Source organism: Argopecten irradians, unplaced genomic scaffold, assembly GCF_041381155.1.
Source record: "Argopecten irradians isolate NY unplaced genomic scaffold, Ai_NY scaffold_0195, whole genome shotgun sequence".
Classification (NCBI taxonomy): domain Eukaryota; kingdom Metazoa; phylum Mollusca; class Bivalvia; order Pectinida; family Pectinidae; genus Argopecten; species Argopecten irradians.
Window position 1 is genome coordinate 26,236 of NW_027187662.1, and position 16,783 is coordinate 43,018.

At 35.0% G+C, this 16,783-nt stretch overlaps 1 pseudogene; it reads left to right on the forward strand.

Annotated features, from left to right (window-relative positions):
- The first annotated feature begins 11 nt into the window (after positions 1 to 11).
- On the forward strand, positions 12 to 16,017 carry LOC138312061 (uncharacterized; annotated as a pseudogene).
- Positions 16,018 to 16,783: the final 766 nt, after the last annotated feature.

Consider the following 16,783-nt stretch of genomic DNA (forward strand, 5'->3'; position numbering starts at 1 on the left):
ATCACGACGCAATGTGTTTGAAGCTTCTCCTCAAGTGTTACATTACCAGAATAGCGAACGCAGCTGATGACGAGAACAAAAGTCGTCACTTTCAGGATGGAAAGAAACATGCCAACAAGCTGGAAAAACTTCTAGGTGACAGACACATGTGTCGGTGGCTTGCCCTTCCAGGATTCCATGTCCAAGTAGCAAGGTTTTTTCTCAAAAATGAATCGGAAAAGGCTGAGGAGCACTTCAGACTTGCCGTGAAGATGGAGAAAGAGTATAATTTGCAAAGATTATCTCATTTTGCTCTCTGCAGGGTCAATTTGGACTGATTGACTGTCTCATACGTCGCGGTACCAAAACTTCTCTCGAAGAGGCTGCCGACATATGCGGGATGCTGGTCAGATCTCTGCACGAATCCAATTTCAGGAAAATTTACCAAAAAGCAGTGGATACCTCAAATGAAGTCAAAAGGCTGATCGTCAAAAAGCGGCGTGTAGTACATGAAGGCGAAGGAAGTGAAACTGAATGACTTGCCTTGGAGCAGAAAAGCTTGGTTTAAAACATCTACACCATAATAACTTACCACCTGGGCCTGGTTGTTCAAAAGGTGATTGGCTTAATCACCTGGTTAGTGAAATTTTTACCTTCTTATTTGCTATAAATTCTATGATTATATCTCTTTTAAAATGAGTGTTATGATACATACATGGCAGAATGTGTCAGCGTACTGTTTTTAGCTGTAATAACAACCATATCCTTTTTTTATTTCTTTCAAGGAAGGAAGGGGTTTGCGATAGACGGTATAAAGTTATTTACGTGGTTCAAACGCTAAGCATTGGCACATACAGATGACTATACGAAACAATATATCTACTGATATTGTAATGAGCGAATCAGTGTCCCACTGATATTCTTATGTTATGGATGAGTCACAGCTACCTCTTTAATCCAGATTCTTTCTTTTGAATCGTCGGAAGATAATCACAAGATAAAAATATAGGGTAGACGATTGTCGTTCAAGACTATTTTTATAGTTCTTCAACTGTATTTGCACTACAATATCAACCTGTCGTATACCTTCAACACTTCTTAGTATCAATATCGTCTAATGGTAAACAAACATTATATTTATTGACTCAGAACATACAGCTACGTACCTCGGAGAGGAATTATATTTTAAAAAAGAATATTTGTTATAATGATGTAGATATTTGTTTTAACTAATGTTTCCTTTTGAATTTAATATTATAAAATAATAATGTGTTATGGTAACACTGTTAATAAGTGATTCACAGTTTTATCGCTTATTGTTATTTGGTACCAAAAGTCTATTTTCTTTTGATATACATGTACATTGATTGATGAATGTAATTTTTTTAAATATATTTATTGACAGCAAATTTGATGTAAGATAATATATTATGCTGCTTTTATACTAACGTGGTTCAATAAAGTTGTAAATGTCTCCCAGTTTATTATTGAACTTTATTACTTTACTCAAGACAAACTTTTAAAAAATGATATTTTCCAAATATATTTTGAATATAATATAATTGGAATCTGAAAGTGATCAAATAACTTATCAAACTTTACTGGGATTCCTTTGGGCATGGTCATTTCAGATATCGAAGTTTATCTTAAACTGACCTTAAGTATTCATAAGCATTGAAACGATTAAAAAACAATCCAGCACAAAACGACTGTCAATAATGAAAGCATTTTGATGAGGTCGATACCAAAAGCATATGGTTTTGCTAGTTTAGGGGAAATGTGACGCTTTTTTCGCGAACAGCTGATGTTAATGAAAAATTATTATGTACCGAAAAATGCAATTAAGTTCTGCAGTTCCATTACATGAATGACTTGTATCGTGTAGAGTGAAGAGTAGCAAGAGGAAGACCGAAATGTGTTCCAGCAATGATTTGACAAATTATTCTTTTCCGTGATTCGTACCAAAAGTTTGTAAAAATAACATCGCCGCTACTTTATGCGACATTATGACATAAGAGTAACAGCTATAGAATGGAATAGTAAAATGGGGCCTGTAATTCTTTATGACCAATTGACTTCAATCATTGTATACGTAGGTATATGTCGACGACATATAAAGGACTACTTATATTAGATTTAAAATGTACTTGACCAGGTAAACATTCTGAAAGACCCAACCCTGTTATATAGGCTCATCTGATTTTTTTCTCAGTTTTTTCCACTATATAAAGCGCTTGGTTGCGAGTTTGAAACCTACATCTTATACATAGGATATAGATATTTGAATAATATACAATTATGTTCTTTTGTGCTGGTGAATATCACATCATATTTACCAGCACAAAAGTCCATAATATGGCCAGAGAAGTAAAACAAAACAAAGCCTAATACAAATGTGTTCTGAATTTATTCAATTTTTAATAAACCTGTATAAATATTTAAAAACAGAATGCACTTACTAAAACGATCTGTACTATACCTTTCAAATCTGTGTTCTTTCTTATTTCTTTATAAAGATATGCATGGTCGGTAGGAGTTTGTGTTTACAGTATCTCTGTCGCCGGGAAAACTTTGAAAACTGTGTGATTAAAGAAAACGAAGCGGTTGCAGTTGGCCATCTTTTGTGTATTCCCGTCATCTGACAGATCGTGTTGCAGGTTATGACGTCATGACGTTTGTTCTAGAGGATTTCCATTTCCGCTATATCGACCAAAAACGAGTGTTTATTTCATACCAATTTAATTTCTTATGTTATACTCATTTCTATTGGTTAGATATTGTTTTTCCATAGACCGAAAAAATTGTATGAAGTATTATGACGTCATACATGCAATTTCCGGGCATATTTTAAAAGTGGCACAGTCATTGGCCAAACTGAACTATTAGATAGGATATCAATCCGCCAAAACTCAATTTGATTAATTATAAAAGTAAGTAATATCACGGAAATTTATATATAATTAGTACCTAATTGAGTTAATCTAAATTGATACTTCGAGACGAGTTTCATAATTTCAATTTGATAAAATTTTATTTCATACAAAATATGAAAAGCGGTCAAACATTAGGCTAAGCGTCAACAGGTTCTCCCCAGATAACACAATGCATTTAACATTATATACAAAATATACTCTTTTAAAAATCAATTTATAGTATTTGAACAACTAACATGAGAAGATTTAGATAATCAACGTTTGTAAATTAGATGATGTATAATTCGATATATGTTTTTAGGTGAAAATTGTTTATGTGAAAGTTACTCCTTCCACTCATGGATACAGACCAAAAAAGTCCATTCGCAAATAGCGATCACAAGTCATCCACCCATCCACACATTTATGTCTCCGTTAATATTATATCTAATTTATATTATTAGTTATATCACAAAACATTGTATCAAAATTTTCCAAATAATTGTAGCGTTTCTCCAAAATATGATAGCACTTAAGGCTATGACGAGACGCTATTGTATATCGTAAGTCCGTGATGGAAAGTGACTACGGCAGGGAAAACTAGAAAACATCACTCTAAAATTCACATAATTTATTCACATAAACATCCACGTGCAAAATGTAATATAGTTCACAATAAATCCATTAGGAACTCACACACTGGTACACTGTCACTGCTAGGTGATATCCATAATTGCGAAGTATTCAGTACATCCCAAATGCAAGTATAAATCCCATGGTCACACACTAAGAATGATAGAGTAATCCGTATATATCACATCACTGATACATGTGTAGTAAAGTAATCCGAATTAAAATAACTTATCCCGAGATGCGTGGAGTAAGTCCCAAAATTTCCATGTCCTCTCTCGTTTCGTCACGTGCACCCCCTTTTATACCACTTTCATACTATCCTCTAATTGGCTAAAACCTCGCTCCTTCCATCTTCATTCTCACGTTCATTGGCTGAATCTTAATATGATTACGTATTTCTACCTACTTCCATTCCCCCTCCCAACCTAACTCTAATTGGCTGGCCGGAGTGACCACTACCTAAATTTAGCTCTCTGTTACTATTAATACGAACACCTTACGCAACCTGTCCATCAAACTGGACCCTAATACACAGCCCTAGTCGTAAACAACTCCTTATATGGAAAACGGAATGCGGTGCCCTAGCTCCCTTATACGTAACGACCCCAGATGGGCACGTGCGCGTGGCCACCTGGCCCCTAACTGTCCATATACACTATACATACTGCATATATATAAACTAAAACTATGAACTAAATAGCATAAAACTCTTATTTTAACAATACAAATAAACTTTAACTTTAACAACTAATAAAAACTAAGCGTGACATAAATTTCCACGCTACATAATCTACATTGCTACCAGGTGGTCTGTAAATACAACCTAATAAAGACTTATTACCACCTGTGGTAACCTCAGTCCAAAGCATTTGTATATCTTTTCATAACTATATTATCTTTGCGATAAATAATGATTCCTCCCCCAGGTTCACGGTCTTTTTCTGTGTAGGTAGTAGATTCATACACCTTACTTGATTTTCATTCTCTGCAAACAGGTTTTATTTCTGGTTTGTTAAAGAGTTTTGCATTAACACCAAATTATAAAGTACTTCACTTGCAGCATTTTAAACTTCTTACTAATTATTTATAATGCTTTTATTTTTATTTGAATAATTCTGAGAAAACGATACAAATAATTTATGCTTTTTAAGTACTTGATGCTTTGATATAAACGTAAGTATCATAACTCATACACGACAGAAAATGGAAATACGTGAGAGCTCATCGTTAAAGCAGCAATGTGTTAAAAAAAAGTATGATGTTACGGTTAGAGTTATTTCTGACACCAGAAGTAGATAAAATTAAAGCTTGTGACGTTCATGTTATGACGAACACACTTTGCATGGATTTTGGACTTACATTATCATCACGAATCTAAGAGATTTTTACTACATTATTTGTAAAAGATAACCTCGTTGATCGACCGAACACAGTATGAACTTGTCTAGGCAGGTGAAGTGAGGATTCACCAGAGACCATACAACACCATGTAGAAGGTACTGTACAGACTTAAATTACTTATTATTTCTTCGCAAATTTATCGTTACTTTTCAGACCAAAAACGAGAGTCTTAATGTAATGGACTAATGGCGATGGCGATGGCGATGAAATCATCATAACGCCCGAGCACTGGTATTACGTCATCAGCCGTACAACGATAATAATAACATGGAAAACCAATACACAATACCATATGATTTTAATGGAAGGATATTTCACAAGTTCAAACTCGGATTTGCCGAATACGGAATGTACAATACGTATTTTTCTTGGAAATTCACCATTTATCACCATTAAGTATCCCAATTTGAATCATTTTCCTCGGTTTGTATTTCATTGACTTTCAGATAAGATAAGTAATCTAACGATGGACTGTACAGATCAACTTAAACGAAATAGTCCATGATCTACCAAAAGTAACAAGTGCTGAAATATTTATTTCACAGGTGGGTAGGCATGCTTTCAAATGGTTTTGATCGATTCTGATACGATAATACACAAAAAAATTTCGTATATTCTCTTAAATAGTATTAATAAGATACATATATAATGTATAATGCATACAATGTATATCACACGTTGTCGCAAATATCAATTAGATTCCATCATTGCCATTACAGTAAAGAACTTGATAGTCACACATTGGTAATGTCTTAAAAGGATGAAACCTTTTGGCAGTCTCACTTGCTCTTTAACCTTTTAATACACCTACAATTCCTATTTGTTACCATTGCGTGTTTTATTATATTTAACAAATTAAGGTAATACACATAATATGTTCATATCAACGTTTTCGTATTATTCATTATATTATAATGGTCTCCAAATTAGTTTTTGTGTGCTAAAATAATTATCTCCAGATATATATACGTATCTAGAAGACTCTCTGTTCGAAACGATGACTTCCCAGCATATTTCTAGATAGTTTAACTCTATTAAACTACCCTCGCTTAAACACGACCAGCGACTACACATCTCTTTACATCGACCAGAAAACAGGATCAACGTTGTAAATTCAGCTTTGTTATTGTTACACTGTATATCAAATCAGTCCTACATTTTTATATAGAACATTTGAAGGGTAATAACAGATAGACATGTTATCGTTTTATCTTCATATCCCACATCTAATGTTAACCTTTCTTCATTAAATCCAGGCATGTGTTAAGATATGAACTATAGAGTAAATATTCAAAACATATCTGTAAATACTAAATTCAAGATCAATGGCAAAAGTGACATTTGCAGTTTGAATAACCAAATCTACTTATTTGGGATTCTGTATATACAATGTTGTTTACACACGTACTGTAGATGTGTTTATCTGGACCTAAGATAAACTAGTCTACATGTCGAGGTAAACTAGTATGTATTGAAAGGTTTACATACAGAAGGAACAAGCAAAATCAATGTTTTCATTATGGATAATGTGGAACACGTGCTTTGAGTGCTTTACAGTGTGCAATTTTATATCGCCTATTATATTTCTTATTTTTGGAGTGGTAATGGGATATATACTACAAAAATATGATATGATTTTTAAAAGGAAAAAAAATCATACACAGTCACAAAAGAAAGATTGATATTGCTTTAGTCTCATCACAGGTTTACGCTGCGCAAAAAAAAAATAATACTAAAAATAGCCCTGTATCCCATTTCCAGAAAATGGGGTAATTAATTTTAAAATGCTCTGAACACCACAAAAAATTTCGATCTGAATATTTCAGGGATGCATTCGTTGAATGGATGATGATTTTATTCGGTCTGTGCTCATTAGGAAATCGTTACCTGGGGATGTAGCGTGTACTTTTCCGACTAACGATTTTTACACGAATTCTCGTAATTCAACTTTCGATATGAAATCAAATTCGCCCATAATCTCATCATATCATATACCATAGTAACCAGTAAGGAATTGTCTTCAATGTAAGCTAAAAATATTCAGATCGGATGATTTTTGAGGTGTTCAGAGTATTTTCAAATTAAATACCCATTTTCTGGAAATAGGATACAGGGCTAAGTAAACAACCTTTCAGTATTTTTAGTTGTTTTTTTTTTTTTGCGCGTCGTAAACCTATTGTCTCACTACAAAAAAGGTCATGTAAATATACCAACATTTCAATTTGGACACTTAAAAGGAATTGAATATCATTCATAAAAATACGAACAAGTAAAAAGGCATGTGTAAAAAATATTAAAACTCCTGAAAGAAGTTAATAGCTAATCTGTTTGGTGAAAAGTAATTTACTACGTGCAAAGCACATATTATTCCTATTATTCGTATTTTTTTTTGAATTTTACTCTCCTTGCAACTTTTAAATTATCGTGCCACTGGCGACCGCCTAATTCTTCGTGTTAACATAGCACTCTCTGACTATTATATTTTAATTATATGCTAAAAGATATTTAAGATATAGAAAAAAAAATAGAAAATTATCGAATCTAGATTTTCCAAAGTATAGTTATGAATAAAACACAATTATAAGTAATATATATATGAAGCCATGCATTATCAGACACGTGTATATTCCAATGCAGGAATTGGCTAGATGACCTTGTAATTGCTCTGGTGTACAGAGAAAACTATATATAGAAGTGTTTTGCAGTAATTGGTGTCTTCCAGTCTAGCCAACTTTTGAGATTTATAGGTGAGAAACAGGTAGGGTAACAGGTTGGCCAGGGTGGAATAGGTGTGTTTTACTATCAATACACTGAGAGCACTGGTAAACCTCAGGAAACATATCCTAGAAGAGACAATTTGATACATTTTTTATGGTATATGGAGAAAACTGAAAGATATTCATTAGATGTCGATATTTGGTTAAGAATTATACAATTTTGGTTTATGTTGGTTTGTAATAAAATAAATTATCAAACCGTACATGTATGTAGCATGGTTCCTGTTGGATAAAAATATTATTATATCAGAAAAGTTGTGTACAACATATTAACTATTTAAAGAACGAAGTTAAACAAAAACCGCTTAGACGCTCCCAGAATTGTTCACCGACAATCAAAAATTCTGTATATTTAGATGAGATGAGTGACCGTACACACATGTACATCTGACGTAACTAAGGGATTCCCCGAACATTCCTGAGGAAAACCCCCCGGTTGTAGCTCCGACCAGCGATTCATTTTGTAGTTTATTACCGTTACAATGCTTGAACACATCTTTTGTTTTGATGTCAAATAAATATTTAATTGGATCTTACAAAAACTCTTTATTGTTATTTTGAAATCCGCAAAATCTTATCGAAGCGTGAACTAGAAGTAGTCCGAACCTATACTGCGTTAGTATTCATACGTCATTGCGATTACGCTAATTTGAACGCAACTTCCCATCCGTTGACTATATAGGGGCATATGTGTAAATATATCCTTTGGAGTCTTTGTGTTCAACAACCTTATCCATTGTTTTTCTTGTAAAAGCCGGTATTCTTTCATATTCTTAGACAATGTCTTCAAAATCGCAATCTTCTCCATCAGTTCGTTTTGTGGTTCCAGAAAATGCCGGTTTATTGGTTTAATATCCGCACATCCCGTAAATGCTCAGTGAACCTTTCCTTCACCGATGTTTCGGTTTCACCAACATACACAGTTTACATTGCACTTATTACAAATCAAAACATATACAACATTCTGTGTGGAACATTTTGCTGATGATGATACTGACTTATATTCGTATGAACGGCTTGTGTCATACACAACATTCTTCTCCATTTGATCGCATATGGCACAATCACAACCAGCGTCTACATATATCTCACCTTTGGTTTTACTATGACACAAATTGCTGTCCCTACGGTATGCCAGTAACGGCGGTTGATCAAATACAATCCTCATTTGTGCAGACCGAATTTTTCCAGCTCTTTTGGGCTACCTAACCATATCCCAAATCCATCATCAATGAAGCGTTTGTAGAATTCTGGTTGGTTCTCATACTTCATAAGCTGTTCATCCCATTTACGCATATTTAAACATGCAAAGTTCCTGCTCAATCTAGATCCAATAGCGATTCCTTTAGTTTGTTGGTAGTTTTTATCACCCAAACTAAAATTGTTATTGGCCAATACCGTCCGTATCATCTCCATAGCATGATCTGTTGGTATAAGAGATTTCAGGGAAAAGATGGCGTGACGTCACAGAAAGTTTACATCCGGGTCCTCAAAGGTACAAACACAGTATGGCGACTAATAAAAACAATAACAGATACGTACATCCCTGCTACACAATCGATACGTTGACAAAAGTATACACTTCCATACTTGCAAATTCTGATTTTAGAATGTTTTCTGATTGTTTCAGAGGTTACAGACATTTATATTTTTATATTTACAATTGTTTTTTGCTAAATATATCTGTAGATTTAGTGTTGAAGCCAGCTTGCGAAGCGGTGCCGGGCCGTCACAAGTACCCGTTGTTTGTTCACACGTAGGAAATCCATGTAGTTGAAAAAAGTTATGAATAGAGAATTGATTTCAATGTATTTTGTTTCTATTCACAACACTATTTAATATAAATATAACGAATGTGAACCACCTGGCCAGACCACGGCCGCTCGTGCATGGCTTCGCTGGTAGATCACCTCAGGCCCACAGCCCATTGTTGGGAAATTAATAACATTAATACGTAATTACCAACACATTTCACAATAAGTACTTGTAAAAATATATATTTTGTTATTTTCCATGTATATCTTGTTTTAAGGAATGGTATAAGCTACTGTGTTACACGTAAATGCAGATCTATATGTACGTGCACGTACAGTATGGCTGCCGATATCTCGAAAAAATAAAATGGTGAAATCGTTCAATTTCATGCTGTAGAGTGTTTTTGGTTTTTTTTTTTTTTATTTTTTAGTCACTTTTATTCCATGGGCTGCTATGTGAAGTCCCCACATTGAAGTGATGTTACTTTTAAATAATTTGAATATATGTTAGATAGACTACAATATAGCTAGATCGTAGTACTGTAAATGCCGACCAGGACACATTGCGCATGGCTTCGAGAATCCTAAAATTACTCGAAGTTTTGTTTTAAAATATGATAAAAAGTAACTATAAACTGACTCATTTGTATGTCATTAACAAAATTCCAAAATTTCTGACGAAAAAAGTTATCCAGAATACGTAATTTTGTGACTCTGAAAAATGACGAAATTCTGAAATCTCGGCAGTACCAGAAACATATTATACATATATTATATATATTATACCATATGTATATATGTTTCTGGCAGTACTGAACGTAATGGCTGCCGTGCGCTTGGGGTAAATTTTAGTTTGGTCATAATCACACATCGTAAGGTGTTTACCAAGTAAGACTTAGAAAACAGTAATCGCTTATTAAAATGTCAGTATGATATTTCGGGAAACTTGGAATTAAATTGATAATTTCAAGCTGATATTTTTAATATTCTGTCAATGTTTATACGTACATGTGTAGGTCTAATGGCGATCTTGTTTTTTTTCTCGTGGCGGTCGAAAATGGAGTATAAACAGAGTGAAATATATGAATACCAGATGTTTATATCTATATATTATTGTTAAAATATTATTATTTACACTTTTTTAAAAATTAAAATAACGCAATAGTTCTCGGATTGCCGTACTGTTTATTACAATAAAATGTAAACAAAATCCAAGCGGCTGTGTTACCACCATGTTTATGTGTACAGATATACGGAGTTGTTGTACCTTTGAGCGCCCGGATGTACCTTTGTGTGACGTCATCGCCCATCTTTTCTGAAATCTCTATTATCGCATCAGTTCTTGAATTGAGCGCCTCTTCACATGCATCGAGTCCTTCTTCTCTGGGAATGAATGGGGTATAACTTTACATACATCAAAGCAAAATAGTATTGCTAGATCTGGTAAAAGTGTTTCAACTCTTGCCAACTTATTTATGAAATCAGTTGTATCCCAAATATAACGTTTTAACGAATTCTTCAAGTTCATGTTCCATCACCTGTGCTATCCTCTCTGTTGGTGTTCCTATCCCACTGACTATAGATCTATACGGTTTACCTGCTTTATGTAACTTTGGATTCCCTTTGAGACTTCCCGGATTTACATGCTTCGGAATGAGATACTGATGCATATCTTTGGTTATCACCCCATCCCTGCTCATTTTATTCACAACTTTTTAACTGACTTAAATGCATGCTGGGTCGGGTTTGTACTCACTTCTATATAACTGTCACTACCATCCATATCATCTTGCAACTTCTGTATATATTCAGTCTTGTCAACTACAACAATCCCAGAGCCTTTGTCTGCTGGTCTTGATATGGGAATGACTGTTGTTCATCAGGAGAAATGTTCAACTTATCTTTCTTCTTCAAATTGTTAACAATACCATTCTTTTACAAGCTCTATGTATAGATCAAGCCACGCGTCTCTACCTTTATTTGGAGTAAAGTTATCTTCACTACAAACATAAACTACACTCCGTATGTGGTTCTGTTCTACATTTTCACGGTCATAGAAAAACTCTTTTAACCGCATTCTCCTCTCCCAACATCCTAAATCTGCTAAAAGTTTCAGCTTGTCTATCCTAACCCTGTCCGGGACAAACTTAAGCCCTCTAGCGAGGAGAGATTTCTTACCATCTGATAGTGAATAACTAGAAAGATTAGTTACTAGTTAAAAAAATGAAGTATATAATAAAAAAAAATTAAGAAAACTTTACATCTAGAAATTAACAAGAAATTATAAAAAATAAAATAACTGAATGAACAACAAACAGCATTTTAGAGCCTAGTAGTGGGATATTCTGGACGTTTAATTTTGATACCTTGACTTATTACGGGTTTTCGTATCCTCAGTAGGAGGTGTCGTCACACTCACGTGTGAAATCTGTTCAAAACTGTAGAAAGATATTTGAACGTGCAATGTGGACTAGTTATAAAGCGATAGTGCAAAACTTGGGACAAAGATTGTGTTGTTTTGTTGTGTGTGCATGTGTACCATTTAAATAGAATTAGGCACGTCGCCAACTTATTTATTCAACTATTGAATTACATTATATTCTACCTTTATTTCAGGTCTAGCGCTTCAACTAGAAAAAAACGATTTAAAATGCCGTCAAAAAGTGATTTTGAAGAATTGCTCCGAAATATAAGTAAAGAATTAACAGACAGTAAGTGGCTCTCTTAATACAGTAATACAAAATACCGCAGCTGCTTATCAAACCTATTTACTGTAAACCGTGCATACTTTAGCGGTTATCTTATTTTAGTGGTTTTTGCGCCAATCGTATTTTCGGTAGTACCTTTTATATAATTATTACAGCGCTTGTGCGAATTCATCACTGCGATAACCTGTTCCAGATCGCGTTTTCTCTAAAATTTGACAGTGCTTATCAAACCTATTTACCCAAAAAGCATTGCTGGCTTGCTGTAGACGGTCTCTAAATCTCGTTAGCTTTACCTGTTATGAATATCCCATTTACGCAATGCTGTTGATATTTCAATATTCATTGATGTGCTCTTTTACACGCAGAAAAACGTGATGAACTGAAATTTCTTGGAAGAAGCTTTTTTGACAACCTTGAGGAGACGGAGGGTTTAGAGAGATGTGCTACAGGCAAGGACGTGCTGGATTTCTTCGTTAGGAAAGAAATCATCAGCAAACACGACGTTTCGAAATTACAGTCTAGTTTTGAAAATATTGGTGGCTGTAATAAAATTCGAGAAATGCTGAATCTATATACAGAAAAAATGAAAAATATTCATTCAGGTAGGTGTCAATTAATTGATTAAATACATGTAATAACAATCAAGCCGTTTGTTGCGGATTATGGAACAAAACAAGTATTATGTATGCTTTCCTGCGATCAATATTGATGAAATATATATTTTTTGCATTCTATGTTTATGTAAGTAAATAAAATTCATGTTTAACAGGTCGACAAAGGTCGACATTTACACACAACCTTAGCAGATTGAAAAGTTCATGTCAATGAATAAGTATACATTTATATCGCTGGTATCGCAGGTGACAGACCTAACGCTTGTATCTCCGAAACGTCTGGTTATATTATCACAGTTTAAGTTTAGATCTCTTTACCTTATGCGTGAATGTTTGTTTATATTCGCAATGTATTTCATGATGATTTTTTTTTATTTCAGCGCATGAGGATATATATACGTTATATTTTGGTATCAATGTTCTCTTCTTCTTGAAGGCCAATTGTTTTCTGTTTGTTTCAGCCAAGGAGAGATCCATGTGGCAAGAACTAGTTCCCAATTTTGTTGTGACACTGACATGCAAGAAAGTGAAAGAACGTGTAGAGAAAGAACATTTGGCGATACTCAGGGGTATGTTAAATTGGCTTACCATGATATGATATTTATATATCTTATCATACCTTACTCTGATAAAATAGTCAACAAATATGTAAGTAAAATTGTTTTCCAGTCGTCTTTAACTTATCCTTATACATTACACTATTTCTTGCAGGACTACCCGCTGCAGGAAAATCCCAAACATGTTGTTGGTATGCAAGCGACTTTCGACAACACGCTAAACATATAGCATACAAGCTTCTGTGTAAAAGTAAAGACGACCTTTTAACGAGCTTTAGAGGTTTTTTGGAATTTTCGAAGATGAAATTTGAACAAGAGAACGAAGGAAAAAGTGAATATGTCATAAAAATAGCGGAAGTTGCTATATCTTTAATAAAAACTGGCGAAAAGGATGGCAAAGTATATCTGCTCATCTTTGACGATGTTACTGAAGAGACATGCGGGGTAGTGGAACAAATCATTCACTCATTTCATCAAATTCACAAAGCAAGAAATCTCAGAATGTTATGCTCTACTAACTACTCTAAGTTTTACGAACAGTGTACTCAAAATGAAAATGTTTTTGAGGATGTTGTGGGAGTTGTGAGGAATCAGAGGTTTTAAAGTTTTTCAAGGAACCAATCAAACAGAAAAATTCCGAAAAAGACATTCAGGCCTTGGCAGAAAACAATGGGATATCTACCCTACGGATTGGTTCTTGCAAACTCGTATATGTACACGACTGGCATGTCGGTAAAGATGTACATAGACAAACTCACGGACAAAGAGTTTCTTAAACAAGTAGAGAAAATTTATGAGAGGTACCTCAGAGCAGGAATATGCCAAATGGGCTAGTATCTGCTCAGATGCTCACAATCGAAAGAGTGGAAGAGACATCGTCGGTACATATGAAGATGCTATTACAGTTCATACCTTTCCTGCACCACCACGAAATCCCAATCCGACTTCTGAAAAAGCTACTTCCAGACAGCATGGACGACAGAGATAAAGACACTGTCGTTTTCGAGCTGATAGCGAACATTCGAAAGTATTGTATAAGCGGTGAAATTCAATTTGAGCACCAGACGCAAGCCATTTCCATACACGCTGTGACAGCATTGGTATTAGATTTGAGATTATCCAGAGAAGAGAAAAAGAGTCGACCATCAGGGACCTGCTCTGTTTCTTTTGCAAAAATATCAGCATTGATTGCCGGCTTCATCTTACTCTGCTCAGCAACTTAGAACTGCAGCCTCACGCTTCCAAAGTTGTTCTGTGTGCTACTAAATTGAAATTAGAAAAAGAGAAAGCATGCATATTTCTAATGTGTACTCTTCATGCCGCCATTGGGGTAACTTTTCGAGTGAGTGGAGTGGAAAGCTTGCTAGCAGACGAACATTTAAACGAAGCAAAGAAACTTGGGTTTCAGCTAATCAAAACTGATCCCGAGACGCTTATGATAACGGCAGAAGAAATGGAAGCATTAGACGGTATGGAATACATTGAGGATGACAGAAATCGGCGGAGACGCGCAGATAGCATTTTCCAATATTTTCTTGGCATCTTTTCGAGCCAAAACGAATATACTGGAAGTGATGCAAGGGACAGCGAGATGGAGAAGCATCGACAAAACGCAAAAATGAAAGATTTGCAAACTAAAAAGATGTTCCAAGATCTAGTAAATGTAGCGAAAGACTTCCCTGAAGACTTGATACCAGACATCGTTATACACACAGAACGAACTGTTCATGATTTAGATCATTTGGAAAAAGTTGCTGAGTTTTCTGGAGACAAGAAACATGTTGATGAACGTAAAAGAGGCCGACTCAGCAATGAATTGTACAGTAAACTGCTTGACAAACAACAAGCGATGCCGCGAGATAAGCTAGGGGAAGTAACTGTTGTGGAAATGATGGTAACAATACTTTACAACAGTGGCAGAGCCCATTACTACCAAAGCAAATCACATCAACAGTTAACACTTGTTTGCTGGAATGAACTTCGTCTGGCATACCTGCTCGGGAAATTATTGCGGGGGAGCGATATCCAGAATTCCCTTCCGTGAAGAGTCTGATCACGAGACGAAATGGTATCATGTACCATTGTTTGGTCAGTAGGAAACATGTCAATGAATCCGGAAAAGAGAAGGATGATATCCTACACAAGATCATTTCCAAATACGAAGAATTGCTGAACGAAAAAGACTCGCATTACTATGAGTACGGTATCATTAAAGTTAGCGAACACCAACGTCTCCATCACGACGCAATGTGTTTGAAGCTTCTCCTCAAGTGTTACATTACCAGAATAGCGAACGCAGATGATGACGAGAACAAAAGTCGTCACTTTCAGGATGGTAAGAAACATGCCATCAAGCTGGAAAAACTTCTAGGTGACAGACACATGTGTCGGTGGCTTGCCCTTCCAGGATTCCATGTCCAAGTAGCAAGGTTTTTTCTCAATTATGAATCGGAAAAGGCTGAGGAGCACTTCAGACTTGCCGTGAAGATGGAGAAAGAGTATAATTTGCAAAGATTATCTCATTTTGCTCTGCAGGGTCAATTTGGACTGATTGACTGCCTCATGCGTCGCGGTACCAAAACTTCTTCGAAGAGGCTCGACATATGCGGGATGCTGGTCAGATCTCTGCATGAATCCAATTTCAGGAAAATTTACCAAAAAAGCAGTGGATACCTCAAATGAAGTCAAAAGGCTGATCGTCAAAAAGCGGCGTGTAGTACATGAAGGCGAAGGAAGTGAAACTGAATGACTTGCCTTGGAGCAGAAAAGCTTGGTTTAAAACATCTACACCTTAATAACTTACCACCTGGGCCTGGTTGTTCAAAAAGGTGATTGGTTTAATCACCTGGTTAGTGAAATTTTTACCTTCTTATTTGCTATAAATTCTGTGATTATATCTTCTTTAAAATGAGTGTTACGATACATAAAATGACAGAATGTGTCAGCGTTCTGTTTTTAGCTGTAAAAACAACCATATCTTTTTTTTTATTTCTCTCAAGGAAGGAAGGGGTTTGCGATAGACGGTATAAAGTTATTTACTTGGGTTCAGACGCTAAGCATTGGCACATACAGATGACTACATGAAACAATATATCTACTGATATTGTAATGAGCGAATCATTGTCCCACTGATCGTCTGCTAAATATTAAGGATGAGTCGCAGCTACCTCTTTAATCCAGTTTCTCTCTTTTGAATCGTCGGAAGATAATCAAAAGATAAAAATATAGGGTAGACGATTGTCGTTAAAGACTATTTTTATAGTTCTTCAACTGTATTTGCACTACAATATCAACCTGGTCATATACCTTCAACACTTCTTAGTATCAATATCGTCTAATGGTAAACAAACATTACATTTATTGACTCAGCACATACAGCTACGTACTCGGAGAGGAATTATATTTTAAAAAAATAATATTTGTTATAATGATGATAGAATATTTGTTT